At 38.8% G+C, this 20,020-nt stretch overlaps 1 long non-coding RNA gene across 1 annotated transcript; it reads left to right on the plus strand.

Moving 5' to 3' along the window:
• On the plus strand, positions 124-6,377 carry LOC110268178. The gene is made up of 3 exons (XR_002356284.1): positions 124-203; positions 287-380; positions 6,368-6,377. It is a non-coding gene; the product is annotated as an uncharacterized LOC110268178 (long non-coding RNA).

A 20,020-nucleotide genomic window follows, 5' to 3' on the forward strand; every position in this document is an offset into this window, starting at 1 on the left:
CGCTGCCGTTGCCGTCAGGAGCTGCCACCATGGTCGCTGGCCTCCTAGCTGCTGCAATAGTTGTGGTCCGCTGTGTATGGTCACCGGGGGAGTCGTTGTGGCTACTGAAACCACCGCTGAAGCTTCTGGCTACTTCTTCCATCACTGGAAAAACACTACCGCCACCTCTGTCACCGAAAATAGCCACTGAGTCCTCTGTGTTGGTAAGCTCTAACCCTGCTTCAGCTTCTTTATCCGTTAAGTTTTCCATTGCCATGGGAGTTGTTGATAAGGATGGTTGTGCTAGGAGTTTATTGCGAGTTGCCGTCGTTCTGGTCACCGGCTATGGCGTTGGTGTTGCTGGAACCGCCACTGGTGCTGCCGCCACTTGGTTCCCACGAGTACGGTAAGCATTTTTGTTTTGAAGAGTCCTTAAATCACTGCTCTGTTATCATACGCTGAAGTTTTTCGGCGTTATTTGCTATAAGATTGAGTTTCGGTTGTTGTATGTCACGATTAGAGCTGCTGTGGTTACTGCGAAAGTGGCTTAGAGCTGAGGCTGCGGTTGTCAGTGATTTCGAGTTGAGAGAGAAGGTTCCTGTGACGCGTTTGGGTTATGGTTTTGTGTATTGAGGTAGGGGCTTTTCTAAAGAGCTATTTTATATCTGGAATTGTTATAAATGGATCTCAGCCAACCAACTTACAATCATAATTCATGATCAGCCACAAGCCATCGTCTCATACACAGCCATTCAACTCATATCATACACAGCACTCCACCGTCCTCCTCAACATCTCATATCATCTTTATTAATCATAACTCATCATAATATCCCCTTTTTTCCTCCACAAGTTACCATCTTCTCTAGCTTTCTCTCAATCACGATGCATTTTACATTAATCTAAGATTTAAAAGATGAAAACGAGGGTTTATAAGCCTGAAACAGCGTCTCAAAAGGTCACAAGCTTGTTGGAAATGTGAAAGACTTGAAAACAAAGCTTTAGAAAAGAACAAGGTCGTGTGCGAACGCACAGGGGTGTGCGTGCGCACGCCCAGAAGCATTTTTAAAAGTGTGCATACGCACAGAAAGCAAAATATCCATTTTTTGTGCACGCACAAGGTGTGCTAGCACCACTGATAAACCCCATATTTAGAGTTTATCTTGTGTTGAATTTAGAGGGTTTTGTCAACCTTTCTCCCATTTATCCAATGAAATAGCATAGTTTTGTAAATTCTCCTTTAATTGTGCTTAAGAGTGAAAACATGCTTTTTAGGTCCTTAATTGTTTAATCTTGATTTACCTTTGATTCCATTAGATGCCTTGATATGTTTTTTAAGTGATTTCAGATTTAGGAGGCAAAGATTGGGTCAAAGAAATGAAGAAAAAGCATGTATAAATAGAGAACTCATGAAGAAATGAAGGAATCGCAAAAGCTGTCAAGCCGACCTCTTCGCACTTAAACAACCATAACGTGAGCTACAAAGGTCCAAATGATACGGTTCCAGTTGCGTTGGAAAGCTAACATCCAGGGCTTCTAAATGATATAAGATTTGCCATGGTTGCATTTTGCATAGAGGCGCGCACATGCACGGTACGCGTACGCGCTGATGGGTGCATATGATTCACTTAGTCAAACACGTGGCCAGCGATTTTAGAAGCCTTGTGGGCCCAATCCAACTCTTTTCTGATGCTATTTAAGCCAAGGATTGAAGGAGAATTAACATACTTTTGATCATTAGTCATAGTTTAAGTTTTAGGAGTAGTTATAGTTAGTTTTCTAGAGAGAGAAGCTCTCACTTCTCTCTAGAATTAGGATTAGGTTTTAGATCTAGATCTACTTCTTCTTCTCTCTTCTAATTTTCCTTTTCCTTCCTTAATTGTTCTCTTGTAGTTGTAGAATTCATCTTCTCTTGTAATTCCTTTGTATTGTTAGTTGTAGTTTATGAACTTTCTTTTGTAGATCTACATTTCTTCTACAATGCAATTGGTAAGTTCTTTGTTGTTTCATAATTGTCTTCCTTTTCTATTGTTGATCTCTTGCTATTCTAGTTAGATCTCTCTTTAATTCTTGCAATTCACGTTGTTTACTTTTATTGCTTTCTATGGGTTTGTTAAAATACTTCTTTTAGTTATGAGTTTACTTTTCTATTTTTGCCTTTCTATTGTTAATCTATTACTTTTGTAGTTATAGATTCCTTTAATTCTTGCAATTTAATATGCTTTTCTTTTGTGCCTTCCAAGTGTTTGATGAAATTCTTGGTTGGATTTTAGAGTAGATTTTAGTGCTCTTGGCTTGGGAAGGTAACTTAGGAACTCTTGAGTTACTAATGTCCAAGTGATTGACGATTGGGAGCCATTAACGCTAGATCTCACTAATTGATTTAGTGGAGAACTAGGACTTATGGACTTGGATTTACATAGCTCATTTGACATTCCTTTATTAGTTAGAGGATGACTTAATGGGGTTGATCCTTGCCAATTCTCATGTTGTGGTTAGTGATTAGGATAGAGATCCTTGACCACCAAACCTTGCCAAGACCTTTCTAGTTGTTAGTTTATTTTCATTGTCATTTATCTTTCATGTCTCCTATTAAAAACCCCCAAATATACCTCATAACCAATAACAAGACACTTTATTATAATTCCTAGGGAGAACGACCCGAGGTTCAATACTTCGGTTTATAATTTTAGGGGTTTGTTACTTGTGACAACCAAATTTTTGATTGAAAGGATTGATGTTGGTTTAGAAACTATATTGCAATGAGCTTTCATTTGTAAATTCTAAGCTGTCAAAAAGTCCATTCATCAGCCACCAACAGCATGTCATTCCCAACATGTGCATACGCACAGGGCTGTGCGTACACACAGGGCTGTGCGTACGCACAGCTCGTAAAACCTTATTGTTTGTGTGCACACACAGGTTGTGCTAGCGCTCCCTTCAGTAGCCTTCTCCCCGTGTGTTCGTACGCACAAGGCTGTGCGTGCGCATAGGTCCAAAAACCCACAGGGTGTGCGTGCGAACAGGCCTGTGCGTGCGCACACAAACCAGAAATCACAAATTCTGCAGAATCTGCAGAATTCAGATTTTTGGCCAAAACTTTCAAAGATCATATCTCATTGTACAAAATTTGGATTTCTACCAAATTTAAACCATTTTAAATCTTATGAAATTATCTTTCATTTGATATAAAAATTATCAAGTTCCAAAAATAATAACTCAAGATATGATCCGTTGAAGTTCATCAAAATTTCATTTTTACCAAAACTCATAAAACTCCCAATTTCTAAGCATACACTTCCAATTCTCATTTAAAACCAACTAAAACTCACCCTTCCAATTCCAATTATTTCCAAACCTCATTCAACCTTCAACCCACTAATTGTTCCATATTTAACCAATCTCAATTGAATAATTCCATTTAGGATTACATTTCCATAGCTCAATTTCTTCCAAACATTCATTCAATTTCAACAATCACCATGAGCACAAACATTTATATCACACCAAATCATGCTTAACAATGTGTGTCTCAATCTTAACAATATTTAGGCATATTAATCCATGTTACTCATAACTTTCTATGCTCATTAACAATTAGCAACATTCATAACCAATCAATTATTATTCACACATTCTCAACTTAATCCACGTCAACATTTCACAGTCCACTAAATACATACACAACAACACAATTCATTTTAACCCATCAACAATATCAATAGTTCAACTCCTATCTTAGGGTCTCTAGCCTAAGTTTTTACACCACATTACATTTTAGATACAGGAAACTGAAACCATACCTTGGCTGATTCTCGTTCCACCTGAAACACCCTCAATTTCAACTTTCAAGGCCTCAAGGCTCCCAAAATCAGATTTTCAAGTACAAAAGCTTCTTTCCAAGCTTAGTGCTCTACTCCAAAGCTTTCCAAAACCACCAATCAAGCTCCAATACATATATATACAATGCCTAAGCCACAATATCACACTTAACATAATAACTCAAAATCTAACACCATAAATTCAGAATTTTTCACTAGAGTTTGAGGTACTTACCAGCCCAAGGATCAAAAGAGGCAAGAAGAAGCTTCTTCTTCAAGTTAATTAGATCCTATAACACAAAGGAGCTCACAATCTCAACATTTTTGCCCAAGAAATTCGAAAATCAAAGCTGGAAGAATAGAGGTGAAACGTGGCTTACCTCTTGCACAACCTTATGGGCTTTGTAAAGGTCAACGCCGCGGTCGCGTGGCCTCAAACGGTGCATCGATCGGAGCTCCGGATTAAAAGTTATGATCAATGGAAGATTGGATTGATTTTGGAACAAGGGTTTCCTTGTTTCCCTCCCCTTACCAGCGTGTGTGTGTGTGTGTTTTGAGAGGGAAGAGAGAGCTGATTTCTTGGGCTGGGCTTTGGGCTAGGCCTTTGGCCCAACTTGGGTCCGATTGGCCCGGTTTGGCCCGTTCAGCCCAATCTTGTGCCGATTTCTTAAAAATTAGTGTCAAAATTCTCGTTTTAATTTTCTCTATCATACTAAGCCATAAAAACCTCATTTCTCATTTTCTATAATATATTCTAATTTATAGGTTAATTAGTCATTAATTAACCGGATTTTACATGCCAACCCCTCTCTTTCTGTGCAGAGCTTTACAGAGCCCCCAAACATCAATTCTAAGTTTGGTGTTGGGCAGCCATCAACAAGCTCTAAGTACACAGGTACTAAAAAGAAAGTACCTAAAGGTTGGAGGGACAAGAAAGTCCCAATTGAAGACCTCTCATCTGGCATGAGAGTTGTCTTTACTAAGAAGCTAGTCTTACCACATACACTGAGTTGTGTCCTATCTCTAGAGCATGTAGAGCTCATTCATGAGAGGACAGGAAGAAAATTCACTGTCAGCGGCAAAAATCTGAGCCCATACTCACCTCCGTAAGGAGCTAAAGGTCAAGCTAGTGATGTTAAAGAAGCGCTTGTTGGGAGGCAACCCAACCTTACTTTACCATATTTGTTTTCCTTTAATTTGTTTTTCTTTTCAGTTGTCAGAGTCAAGAACATATACATCAGTCAAGAGACAGAATCCACAGCAGTGAAAATAGAGCACTCTGGATAGAGTGTCAAAGTTGAACGCCAGCTAGGGTATCCCTGCTGGGCGTCTAACGCCCCTAATGGGCAGCATTGCTGGCGTTAAACGCCAGCCAGGGAGCAGTCCCTGGGCGTTCAAATGCCAGTGCAAGAGAGCAGGTAATCTGGAATTCCTAATCTCTCAAGACCAGTAGGTCCCACAGAAGCTCCACCTACCCCACCTTCTTCTACTCTACTTTGCTCGAGGATGAGAAAAACTCTTAAGTTTGGTGTTGCAAAAGCTTTGCTTTTTGACTTCTACTACTCCTGAATATGGAAGAAGAGGATGGAGCAAACTAGGAATCATGCATAAGAGCCTGTGCAGCCGCCTAAACAAAGACAAAGGAGTGACATTGAAGAGATCAAGCAATACATTATTGAATCCTCAAGAAGGAGCACTAGCCACCATCATTCAGGTGGATTCATTCTCTTTACACCCCTTTCCTATTATTTTTCTATTTTCTGTCTGTTTATTTATCTGTTCTCTAATTCTAGTTGCATGATCATTTCCATTGATGTCTTAAAGTTGTAAAATGATCCATATATCTCTCACCTTGTTTAAATAAAAAAATTTTTTATTGAAAAGAATTAAAAGATGCATGGATTTCAAGTTTAAAATAAGATTAGTTTAATTATGTTATGTGGTGTCATTTGCTTTTGTTTTCTGAATGTATGATTGAACAGTGCATATTTGAAGTTGAAATTTTAGAATGTTGGCTCTTGAAAGAATAAGAAAAACGGAAAAATATTATTGATAATATGAAAAATCTGAAAATTAATTCTTGAAGCAAGAAAAAGCAGCAAAAAAGTAAAAGAAAAAGCAAGTTGCAAAAGAAAAAAAAATTATGCATGAGAAAAAGAAAGAAAAAATGTCGAAAAGAAAAAGAAAAAAAATAAAAAGAAGAAAATCCATTATAGCCCAAAAATGCCGGAAAAGGAGGGCAAATTAAAAAAGCCAGTAACCCTTTAAACCAAAAGGCAAGGGTAAAAGGACCCAAGGCTTTGAGCATTAATGGTTAGGAGGGCACATAAACCATTATTTTATGATTTATATTGTGTTTAATTGTGTGGTTTTATCAAGTCTTTACCCACTTATTCATATGAGTAGCATGTATTTACAATTCCTTCCCAAAATTGTTCCATGGTTGAAAACTTTCTTCCTAGAGACTTTTAATTATGTATTTTAATTCTCCTTTTCCCATTCGATGCCGTGATCCATGTGTTAAGTGTTTCAGGCTTCATAGGGCAAGAATGGCTTGGAAAATAGAGAGGAGGCTTGCAAAAATGGAGGAAACACAAGAAACTAAGGAGATGACCAGCGAGCAATGACGCGAGCGCACGGCCTACGCGAACGCGCAAAATGAAGAAATCGCAGCGACGCGAACGCGTGCCTGACGCAAACGCGTGGATTGAAGTCTCCACGAATGGCGCGGCCACGTGGATGACCCGAACACGTGACAAGGAAAATCACTGAATGACGCGAACGCGTGGACGACGCATACGCGTGACCTACGCGATTTGCAAAAATAATAGAATACGCTGGGGGCGATTTTGGGCGGCGTTTTAACCTAATTTTTGGCCCAGAAACACAGAATAAAGCGAGGGAACATGCAGAGACTCAACAGGCATCCACATACATTCAGATTCATCAACATTAGGATTACTTTAGTTTCAGATCTGAATTTAGATTAGTGTTACATTGATAGTTTATGCTTTTGCTTTGGATTGTGGATGTTGAAGAGCCATTACCTCCGTGAAGATACTACTTTAGTTTGTTTCCTCATTCTTTACTCTTTTCAGTTAATATATAGAGTTATTTTTATTTTTAATTAATTTTAATTCTCTATTTAATTTTATTTAATTATGTCTTCTTATATTTTTATGATTATTAATTTCATGTCAATGGAGTAGATCATCTACCTGACATGGGGGTTTATTAAGAGGAGACACTTGATTTGGAATGCTCAAGTGCCTAGTTAAATTGGACGTTGTTGGCTAATTCTGTATCTGCTAACGCTGGACCTTCCCAAGGGAGAAGACTAGGATTTGCGGGTAAGAGTTAGTTTAATCACTATACTTTCCTTTATTCAGTAAGGGTTAACCAAGTGAGAACAACAACCTCTTTACACTACACTTGAGAAGATTCCAACAAGGATAGAAATTCCACTTAATTATTCCCCCAGTTAAGGCCTTTTATTTGGAATATCAATAATTTTTCTTAGTTTATTTTTATTGCTTTAATTCACAAATATTTTAATTACTCATTATCAAAACTCAAACTTTCTGGGAATTTTCTGATTAATAAAATAGCTCTCTTTCCTGCAACTCGTTGGGAGACGACCTGGGACTCATACTCCCAGTATTTTTATTTCTAAAATTTGTGACAACCCCTTTTTAAATTGGTGAGGCGGATCTTAGCTGGTTAAGAGCTATACGTGTAACGCTATTCTCTTATTTAAAATCTCTTAATTGGTTAACTTCTGCCACACATCAAGGGTCTAAAGGAATAAAATCCTGGCCTAAGTGGCTAGACCAAGCTGTCCCTAACCATGTGCTTGTGGCGTGAAGGTGTCAAGTGAAAAACTTGAGACTAAGCGGTTAAAGTCATGGTCCAAAGAAAAAAGAGTGTGCTTAAGAACTCTGGACACCTCTATCTGTGGACTCTAGCAAAGCTGAGTCACAATCTGAAAAGGTTCACCCAGTTAAAGTGTCTGTGGTATTATTGTATCCAGTGGTAATACTGGAAGACAAGGTGCTTAGGGTCACGGCCAAGACTCTGAAAGCTATGTTCAAGAATCAAAATAAGCTTAACTAAGAGAGTCAATAATATCATCTGGATTCTAATTTCCTAAGGATGGCAACATCTATGAGTTTCAATGGATAGTGAGATGCCAAAACTATTCAGAGGCAAAAAGCTACTAAGTCCCACTCATCTGATTGTAACTAAGCTTCATTTGAAACTTAGAAATTTATTGTATCTTAATTTTCTTTATCCTATTGTGTTTTTAGTTGCTTCGGGACAAGCAACGGTTTAAGTTGGTATTGTGATGAGCGGATATTTTATACACTTTTTGGCATCACTTTCATATAGTTTTTAGTAGTTTTTATTTAGTTTTTATTAAGTTTTTATAGGTTTTAGTGTTAAATTAACATTTTTGGATTCTACTATGAGTTATTGTGTTTTTAGATAATTTCAGGTATTTTCTGGCTGAAATTGAGGAGCTGGAGCAGAAGTTTGATTCAGAGACAGAGGAAGCACTACAGATGCTGTCCGAATCTGACCTACCTACATTCGAAAGGGCTTTTCTGGAGATATAGTGGCCCAAATAGAGCACTCTCAATGGCTATGGAAATCTGACTTCTAGAGCTTTCCAGCAATATATAATAGTTCATACTTTGCTTCGAATTAGAAGGCCCAAAACTGTCGTCCAGCGCACAAAGAGTAGAGACCAATGTACAAATGAACAAAGAGGACCCCCTAGCTGGCGTTCCACGCCCAAGAGACCTCATAGCATGTGGATCTCATTAAAGCTCAGCCCAAACACTCACCAAGTGGGCCCCAAAAGTGGATTTTAGCACTAAATAGACAGTTTTACCCTTACTAGTCATCTGTTTAGTATTTAAGGGATTATGTTTATGTAATTCAGACTTTCAGTTTAGCTTATAGATCATATTTTCGATTTTATCATTGTTTTCGTTTCAGCATGAGTTTCTAAACCTCCTAGGTTGAGGGGAGGAGCCCTGCTGAGTCCTATGAATTAATAAAATTATTACTATTTCTTCTCCGATCCGTGTTTGATCTGTTTCTAAGATGTATATCCGATCTTCATCGTGGTGAATAGGATGATCTGACAAATTAGCTCTGTTAATCACATTAAGATGAACGTGCCTGACAAACACCCGTGTCTACTTGGGTTCGTGTGAATACGTGACTGGAAAGCACGAGCCAACAGCTATGTTTATACATCTCTCAGACGGTTAATCCACGACTTCATTGGGGACTTCTTGAGACACCAGTTCAGCTGATTTTGGGGGAGATATGGTCTCCGTTGTATAGACTAGAATCCTAAGAAGCAACATTCTTTGACTCAGAAGATTCGACCTTGTCTGTGGCACTTTGAGTAGGATCGCTAGGAGAATGCTATGTTTATACATCTCTCAGACGGTTAATCCACGACTTCATTGGGGACTTCTTGAGACACCAGTTCAGCTGATTTTCGGGGAGATTATGGTCTCCGTTGTATAGACTAGAATCCTAAGAAGCAATATTCTTTGACTCAGAAGATTCGACCTTGTCTGTGGCACTTTGAGTAGGATCGCTAGGAGAATGATTTGCTAAGCGCTTCACCCTTCGTCAGATTGGATGACCACGACCAATGGCGTTCAATCTGTAGCAGAGGAGATCAATGACCACGGCCCATGGCGTTGATCACATACAGTCTGCCATTGAAGAAGATCATTCACAAGCAGAGAAGATAGTAGTACCAGAGTTAATTCAGAAAGACAAAGCAACTCCAATCCTTCAACATATCCCTATTGCTGAATCCAAAAGTCCTAATACAATTCCATATCCAAGAACCTTCTGATCTGTCTGACTAAGACCTGCAAGATAACCATATCTTGCTTTAAACCACAATCCTCGTGGGATCGACCCTGACTCGCTCAGGTATTACTTGGACGATCCAGTGCACTTGCTGGTACAATAGTACGAAGGTGTGGGGTTCGTACGCACCAATAACTCAACATAATGTGGGAATAGAAGGCCAAAAGTACAAAATAACAAGCTCCTAACTCAGCCTGCGAAGCTAAGGCTGGTCGGAGAGTATTTACGAATATATATATATATATACATATCCTAAGACCCAAAATACATAGCCAAAATCCTAACTCTCCATAAACCTCTAAGAGGATCAAAATAAACAAGTTATTTGGAGAAAAAGCTAAGTACATATATACAGCACTGTATATCAAAGTAAAACCCAGAAACTACTCTGCTTCAGCAGTCTAGATGCCTAGCGAGGTGCCTCTCGACCTGCATCTGAAAATAACAATACAGTATGGAGTGAGAATCGGAGGTTCTCAGCATGGTAAAGGTGCCACGCACATAATATATAAGTCCCTGGGAATGCCAGACGTAATCCTAGAATGCACGACACTAAGATTGAAAAGCTTAAAAGTACTAAACAGAAACCATAAAAGGTGGTCTTCTAAGGATACCTAAGTCTAATTCAACTTAACCTAACTCTAAGTCCTTCCACCCTTCCCTCGTACCTCCATCTCCAATGATATTTCACAGACAGTCAAGAAGATAAAGATAAGCACAAGTAGAATATAAGTTCTGCTGATAACAATAACACACTTAACATAGCAAGTACATTTAGGAACACCCAATTAATGCACAAACAAGTAATTCAAGCAATATGCATATGATGCATGCCTTTCCTATGGCTAATAAGTCTCATCTGTCAGTTATCAAGCCAACCCAATAAGTCCGGCTACTAAACCATTGGACTGTCCCCCAACGCGCATCCCCAAGAGTCTATGCATAGCTTTTTCTCAAATATATGAAATTGCTCAATAAAGGTCAACTTTCCCAGGAATTTAGAGTGCCCGGTCACATCTTACGTCGTAGGGTCAACAGAGTATCGAGTTTCGACTTGGAACACGTGGTGGCAAGCCGCGATACTTTACCCAGGAAAACTCGTATCTCATATCAATTGAGTGTATAATGCCAAATAATATTCATAATCATTGTAATCTTTGAAAAATCATATCATATAAGCCATGGTATCATATACAATCCATTTACACTCATTTCCATACTTACTTCTTCACTTTTTCTACTTTACTTCACCCTCAAGCTACCTTAATTTCTTATCTCCATCCTACTACTAGAGCTAATACTATGATTTGAGGTTAAAAAGATGAAAATAGAGGTTTAGAGGTTTAAGATTTGACTAAAAAAATACAAAATCCATTTTTACTGGAACAGGGCAACGCATATGGGTGGGCATGCAAAAAGGCTTGCTTGCGTATGCATACTCCCTACTCGTACACACATGGATCCCAAGCCGAAAAGGTTGGTCACGTCACAAGCGACTGGACGCGTAGGCAAATCCCAGGTCACGCGTACGCGTGGGCATGGAAAAGTCCTTACTCGTGTACACATGGATCCTAACCCAAAAGGGTTGGTCGCGTCGCAAGCAGGTGGACGCGTACGCAAATGCCGGGTCACGCGCACGCGTGGGCCACGCATACGCGTGAACGTATGTTTTTCCAAAATTTTTGCTAAGTTTGAAAAAGCTGCAGGATTTCTAATTTCAATCACAAACTTTCGACGCACATAACTTTTCTGTTTTAAATTATTTTCCTTCCGTTCCTCGAATGGCGTAAACTTCACGGACCCAATTTTAGTATAAAACAAGTTTGAAACCATTTGGGGGTCCGGAAGCCAAGTTATGGCTCGTCGAAGTTCGGCCAAAAACTAATTTTTCATAAAACCTCAAAACCTCAATTTTCATTAAACCAAACCAAATTCCCACTACTTATACATATATCCAACACAAACTCACTTCATAACATTCTAATACAACACCACTAACCACTCATCATATCACAAACCATTGTAAACCCTGAGTAATTAGTGAATAATTAGTTAATAAATAATTATTGATCAAATAAATTAGAAAATGGAATTTTATGATTTAGTGCGATAGAACTAATTAAAATAATAATTTTGACACCAATTTTAAAGGATTTGGCCCAAGACTGGGCCGAACGGGCAGAACTGGTTAGACCGGGCCCAAAACGGGCCCAAGGCCCATTATATAAAATGAAACTCAGCCTCTCTCCTCCACATTAAACACACACACGCTGCAAGGGAAGGGGGAAAACGTGGAACCCGTCCCTTTTCACCTTCAACCTTCAATCTCTCGTAACTTTCAATCCGGAGCTCCGATTGACGAGTCGTCAGCGGCCACGCATTTGTCTTAGAATTCTCTACAAAATCCACCAAATAATTTGGTAAGAAACGTTGTTTTTGTGCCCAGACTTTCCCTTCTTTTTAGATTTTATTTTTAGGTTAATGGGTATTGAGGATTTTGATATTTTGATGTATTAGGATTGAATTAACTTGAGGAAATTGATGGTTTTTATCTAAATAATCTGTGGGTATGGTAAGAAAACTCTAAATCCTTCTAGTTATCCAATTATTTGAACCCTAGTTATTAATTTGGTGAATTTCATGGAATTAGATTGAGTTTATGTTAAATTGGAGATTTAATCGGTGAATTGGAATGCTTGAAATCAAGCTTTGGTGGCTGGACCTTGTAGCACTTGATTTGGAATCTTGAAGGCTTGAATTGAGATGTTTGAGCTTAGGGAGAAATCAGCCAAGGTATGGTTTTGGTTTCTCGTATATAATATGTACGTTGTCATGAAAACTTAAGCTAGATAACCTAGGATAAGTTGAATCTTGTGTTTGATACATATTATGTTTGTTGATGCGTTATGTTTGATTGATGATTGTCGGTCATGAGGGAAGTTGATGATGGTGGAAAGACGATATTTGATGTGTATGATGATGTAGGTATTGATGAGTATGTATATTGTTATATTGGAAAGACGATATATTGTTATACTTGATGGAGATTGTAAATTAGTGTAATGAGGACTGATCTGGCATAGTTGAGTTTGGTTTTGAGTTAACATGGTGGGTCTTGGTAAGTTTTAAAGGGGTTGGGATTTTTGAAGGTTTTGGAAAAGGTTTGAAGTGTTTGTGAAAAAGCAATTTTTCGCTAAACTTCGGCAAGCCATAACTCGGCTCGCGGTCCCCCAAAATTGTTTCAAATGAAAATTGGGTCCTTGAAATTTATACCGTTCAAATAACGGATAAAAAATATTTTAAAATAAAAAAGTTATGTGCGTCGGAAGTTCGGAGGATAAGGCTGAAATTCTGCAGCATTCAGCATTTTTGTTAATTTGTAGTTCTTGCGTACGCGACCACTGCACACGACGCGACCAATCTTTATGGGTTGGGCATCTCGCGTACGCGAGTAGGGTGCCTGCGTACACAAGCAAGAAATCGCACGCCCACGCGTACATGTAGCCGACGCGTACGCGTGGCCCCTGTTTCAGCAAAAATGGATTTTGTGTTTTAAAGCTCAAATTCAAACCTCTAAACCTCTATTTTCATTTCTTTGACCCTGGATCTTGTTACAAAGCTTATTAATAGGATGAAGATAGGAAATGGTAGTAACTTGGAAATGAAGAAAGATTTTTAAATGGTAATATGTAGTTGGAAAATGTAACACCCTAATAGAATACACAGTAGAATACACAAATAATATCAATGCAAGGAAAGCACAAGTATAAGCATGTATATCAGGTAATTCAATTAGGCAATTAGGCATGTTATACAATTAGGCATACAATTCAAGTCAGCAAAGCAAGCAAGCAGATAAAAATGCACATGATGAATGCCTGTCCTATTGGTTGTGATATCATATTGTCGGTTCAACTGCCAACCCGACACATCTCCATGGAGATGTCTCCCTTCGGTCTCATAATAGGAACCCCCGAGATATCATGCTCGGATCACGGTCCAGGTTGTCAGTGCCTGCACACTGTAGTGATTCTGAAGGGATACAAGCGGGATACTCTTGCCATAGGCCTAACATCTCAGCGTAAGTGGGATAAACCTACCGTCCCACCGCGGCGGCGATCTCGACAGGTGGGATTAATCTACCGTCCCTGCCAGGCGCATAGCGTCTCAACAAATCTCAGTTTATAACAATAATCCAGTGGTTTTAAAAATAATTTTTTAGCATATCAATAATTTATCATTGTATTCGTCCCAAATTCATCACAACCACTGTCAATTCATAATTTCCATTCTGAGTCCCAAACTCATCTTCAACCACTGTTAATTCATAATTTCCACAATTCTTTATATCAATCGTTATTACAGTACTTCATCGTCTCTTTCAGCCAATTTGTCCTCAGTACACCAGAAACCTAAGCCTCCGTTCTCTAACTTTTTACCAGAAATACTGAATTAAATTGCCTGGGACCTTTTCTATCTTTTGATACCCAAAAACAATCCAAAGAGTCTTATATAAGTGTCACGGAAGTTTACAAGCTTGCCTGGAAGGTGAAACAGTTAAAAACAAGGTTTTTATTAAAAAACAGGGCAGTGTGCGTATGCATAGGTTTGTGCGTACGCACGCCCATAGGAATTTTTAAGAAGTGTACGTACGCATAGAGGTGTGCGTACGCACAGTAAGTAAAAATTTTCATTCTACTCATACGCATGAGGCTATGTGTGCGCACAGCTTCCATCGTGTGCGTACGCACAAGGCTATGTGTGCGCACAGCTTGCAAAACTTTATAGGTTGTGTGTGTGCACAGAGCGTGCTAGCACTCCCAACAGCAACCATATCCCCTTGTGTGCGTGCGCACACAAACCAGAAATCACAAATTCTGCAGCATTCACAGAATTCAGATTTCAGACACCAACTTTTAACGATCATATCTTTCTCTACAAAATTCAGATTTCTACAAAATTGATACCGTTTTAAAGCTCGTTGAATTATCTTTGATTTGATATAGAATTCATTCCATTTTAAAAATTGTAGCTCAAGATATGATCCGTTGAAGTTCATCAAAAATCCATTTTCACCAAATTTACTAAATTCTCAACTTACCAAATTTTCAACCAAAACAACACCAACTTCAACTCACATCAGTTCTTACCATGTGTATTACATTCCACCACTCATATCATCAATTTCTCAAACCCAATTATCAATTATATAGCTTTAAACCATTTCTCACATAACAAACTCATCAATCATCATTCTATCACCACTAATCATGAGAAATCAACTTCAATTTCAACATCCAACATCATTTATCAACATCAATACCACTTTCATCAAAATAACCCAAAATCATCAAATCATCATACATCATCATTCAATAAATTCAACAACCAATTTAATCCAATCCTATCCTATGGGTCACTAGCCTAAGTGTCCAGAAATATTATATATTACATAGAAGAAACCGAAACCATACCTTGGCCGATTCTCAATATGCACTAAATCACCAAATTGACCTCCACCAAGTTTCCACAAGCTCTCTTAATCTCAATCAAGCCACAAAGTCCACTTTCAAGTCACCAACATTCTCCATATATCACCAGTTTAAGCTATATACACATAATTCATAGTTAATCAACCTAGGGTTTATCATGATCACAATTTTATAAGGGTTAAGAATAAACTCACCTCACCCATTTTTGAGTGAGTGAAAACCTAATAGGAATCAAGTGCTAGAGTGTACCCAAACACCCAAAATCACAAAATTTTACTTAATACAAAATCCAAAAACTCAAAATTCTTAGGGCAGGAAACTGGGCAGGGAATTTCGAGAAGCTTACCAAAATGCTTAGCTAAAATGACGGGCTCGGCAAGAGCTTCGCATAGCCGCTGACGACACACGAATCAGAGCACCGTAGCTCGAGTTATGGTCAATTGAGTGATGAGATGAATATTGTTTCTTGTAAACCCTCACTCTCTTCTCACTTCAGCAGCTCTCCCTCTCTTGAAAGTGTGAAATGAGCTGAAATGGGTGCATTTAAGTGCTTATATATCAAGCTTGGGCCCAACTTGGGCCCGGTCCAACACGTTAGCATTTTTGGTCCGTTTGTCCCAATTTCGGGCCAAACCTTTAAAATTAACACCCGGTTTTTTACTTTAAATATTTTCCTAAGGTTATCTACTATTTTTAATTATTCTCATGTAGTACCAGACAGACTTAAACCGGTTCGACCGATTCATCTGCCGGTTCGAGTTTTTATGCGGTATTTCGCAGAAAATTACATTTTCCAACTCAGAAAAACCTACTGAGTCTAAATATCATATTTAAATTCTCTAATTCACATTATAAATTTTTGGATCCTATTTTGGGCAATTAATTTATTAAATAAACGGTTAATTAATCGTAATTTTTACAGAGAAGACAGTATTTAAGGTGACAAAGATTATGAAAGTGATATATGAACCACTTAAGAGCGTAAGGTAACGTTAAGAAAGATGAGATGAGTGATGAATCCATATTTTACGATAATTTTTTGTTGAAATGGAGTGGATTTCATCATATAAACCTGCACTTATTCCCTTAAATAGCATGCTTTTGAGCTTTCCTCCTAAATTGTGCTTGATTATGAAAACATGCTCTTTTGTGCCTAATTTAGTCTACTTTATTCCATTTGCCTTCCATTCAATACCTTGATGTTGTTTGTGAGTGATTTCAAATATATAAGGTAGGAATGGCTTGGTGAGAATGGAAGAGGAGCATGTAAAGAGGAGGAAGCATGAAGAACCAAAGGAGAAGAGCAAAGCGATGTGTACATGCGCATAGTCCTGCGTGCCACTGGTGCACGAAATCACAATCACACTTTTGCAATCCCGCACAACTAACCAGCAAGTGCACTGGGTCGTCCAAGTAATACCTTACGTGAGTAAGGGTCGATCCCACAGAGATTGTCGGCTTGAAGTAAGCTATGGTTATCTTGTAACTCTTAGTCAGGATATCAATATTAATTCTTAGTTTTAATTGGAATGAGTAAAAGAACATGGATTAAATAATACTTGTTATGTAGTAATGGGGAACAGGTTGAGGTTTTGGAGATGCTCTGTCTTCTGAATCTCTGGTTTCCTATTGTCTTCTTCTTCACACACGCAAGACTCCTTCCATGGCAAGCTGTATGTTGGGAGATCACCGTTATCAATGGCTACCGTCCGTCCTCTCAGTGAAAATGGTCCAAATGCGCTATCACCGCACGGCTAATCATCTGTCGATTGTCACTCATGTTGGAATAGGATCCATTGATCCTTTTGCGTCTGTCACTACGCCCAACACTCGCGAGTTTAAAGCTCGTCACAGTCATTCCATCCCAGATCCTACTCGGAATACCACAAACAAGGTTTGGACTTTCTGGATCTCAAGAATGCTGCCAATTAATTCTAGCTTATACCACGAAGACTCTGATCTCACGGATTCGAATGCTCTGTTGTCAGTAGAGGCAATCAAACTCGTGAACCAGGAACCAAAGAGATACACACTCAATCTAAGGTAGAACGGAAGTGGTTGTCAGGCACGCATTCATAGGTTGAGAATGGTGATGAGTGTCACGGATCATCACATTCATCATGTTGAAGTACGAGTCAATATCTATTAAGTCATCCCAAGTCAAGGTTTCATTTATGTTTTGAACCACCTTTCCATCACTTTATAGCATTACTTGTTTATATTACATACATGGTTCTTTTATTCTTTAATTGCAATTTTGCCTTGTTTTTTTATCTCTTTATTTCTTTATTGCTTCCTTATTATTGAAAACACCCCTTGTTTCCCACAACCAAAATTGTATGCACTTATTGTCACTAGTTCCTAGGGAGAACGACCCGGGAGTCTAAATACTATCGGTTATAATTGTGTTTTGAATTGTGACATTATCTTGAATTGAATTTTGATTGAGAGGATCCATTGCCGGTTTGAACTATACTCACAACGAAATTACTTTATCTAGTCTTCCGAATTGGCATAAATTCTCCTCTATCAAAATTGGCGCCGTTGCCGGGGAACTAGTGTCATGAGTGCTATATTTTGGTTGTTGTAAATATGTCCATAGTGTGAATAGATACTTTTTGGTTGTTTGTTTGTTTTTGCTATTAATTAGGATTTTGTTTATTTTGTTAATTGATGTCTTTAGTTTTTATTTTCTATTTTCTCTATGAGTTATCACCCTCTTGGTTTGGAGTTTGGTTGTGATTATTTTGTAGGGCTTGATAACTTCAAATCTTGGATTGCATCATGGGATTGGAGCATCTATTTTGGAAGGAGCAACCTCCTTCATACTACAATGAGCCAAACCTTCCCCAATATGCACACCCAAATCAAGGATATGGTGAATCTCACTTAGATTATGCACCTCCACCAATATATGCCTATAGCCCATACCCTCAACATAACCCTCAATCACCACATTTTCAAACACCACACCAATACCAACAACCACATTCTTACATACCACCTCAATATACCTACCAACATGAGTCACCTCCCACACATATAACCTTTCCTCCAGGTAATGAAACTCATTTTTTACCACAATGTGAAGTCTTTCCACCCTTGACCCAAGAACCACTAGACCTTCAAGCCTTTCTCCAAGAGCAAGAAGGATTCCAAAGGACACAAGGGCAATTCGTGGCAACCATAGTCGAAGCGGTGAACCGCTTGGTTCTTCTACGCTCATCCAATCAAGACACTCCTCTTAGAGGATGTGAGGAAATAATTGAAGGGCATAGAGAAGAGGAGAGCATGGATCCACAAGGAAAAGAAGAAGGGTTAGAGCTTGAAGGGCTACAAGAGGGAGAAGGTGAAGTATGTGAACCGGAGGAGAGAAGGGGAGAATTGAGGGAGATTGATCAAGATGAGGATTCCATCATTCACACACTTGTTTCATGTCCTGTGCGAACGCACCCACCTGTGCGTACACACACTAGCCTATATGCCCTCTGTTGGGAGCACTGGCTCAGCCTGTGCGCATGCACAGACACTTTTTTTGCCCCTGTGCGTACGCACAGTCCATTGTGCGTACGCACACATGATCCTTGCTTGAAAAAAAATAGTAAAAGAAGTCTTCTGTGTGCACGCGCAGGCTTGTGCATGCGCACAAATCTACATTCTTCTTCTGTCCGGAGCACTCGCACACCTTGTGCGAGTGCACGCCTTCCCTATTCTGCCTTGTGTGCGTACGCATGCCTCTGTTTTCTCTCACTCTTCTTCTTTTCTTCTCTTCTTTACACTTCTTCTCTTCTTTTCCCCTCCATCCCACCCTTACTTTGCTTTTTCCATGTTTTTCTACCTGTTTTACTTGGTTTTCTTTGCATGTCATTTTTCATCTTAGTAATTAAATAAATTGCAAGTGTTTATTTGTTGATTGATTGAGTTGCTTGTTGATTGAATTTCATCGATGCACTTGTACTTTACCTTTAATTACTATCACCTAATTGGATTTGCACATTTACATTTCATTACATATTAGGTGAAAACTTTATGAGTGCACATGAAATTTAGTGAATTGAATTGAATGCTTGTTCACCATGGATTTTAAGTCAATATAATCACATCACAAGGTCCTTGTTTCTTGTTAATGCCTTTCATTTGTTTGAGTTGACTTAACTTGATTCTATCAAGTTGGTCACCTTTTTGTAATAAACACCTTAACCATATGATTATTTGATTATGCCTAAGGATGAATAAGTAGTTCTTCTTCATCATTGAATTGGTTATTGCTTGTTGTGCTATTTTATTAATTTTGCGCTTTTGCTTGCACAATTTCAATATCCAATATCAAATACTCAATTCACTTTTGTGGTTACCTAGGTTTGTTGGTGCCTCATATCTTGCTTATTCTCTAATAGCAACCTAGGCCATCTAATTGAGGAATACATGCTTACTTTTTGATTGTGTGGATGCCACTTTAACTGGCTGTTGTGTGTGTGTTCCAACTGCACGCATAATTGGAATACACACATGGCTCATCTTTCTATCATTCCACACCACTATGCAAAAGTCCTCAATTAGATGCTTATTTACACCCTCCTTTACTTTTTTGTGCTACTTGCCCTATGAGTTCTAATTATACTTTATGCATTCTTCTTGAGGATGAGACACGAAGGCAAGAAGCCGGAAGAGGAGGAGGACAACCCAAGCCCCCGCATCCGCCAACCAAAGATGGAGCTCTTGAGAGACATTCTCCCCGGATTGTGTTTGTGCACAGAGGACTGTGCAACGCTTAAGTGTGGGGGAGGATTGATAAACCCCATTTGTAGGGTTTATCTTGTGCTTGAT

This window comes from Arachis ipaensis, chromosome B10, assembly GCF_000816755.2.
Source record: "Arachis ipaensis cultivar K30076 chromosome B10, Araip1.1, whole genome shotgun sequence".
NCBI classification, from domain to species: Eukaryota; Viridiplantae; Streptophyta; class Magnoliopsida; order Fabales; family Fabaceae; genus Arachis; species Arachis ipaensis.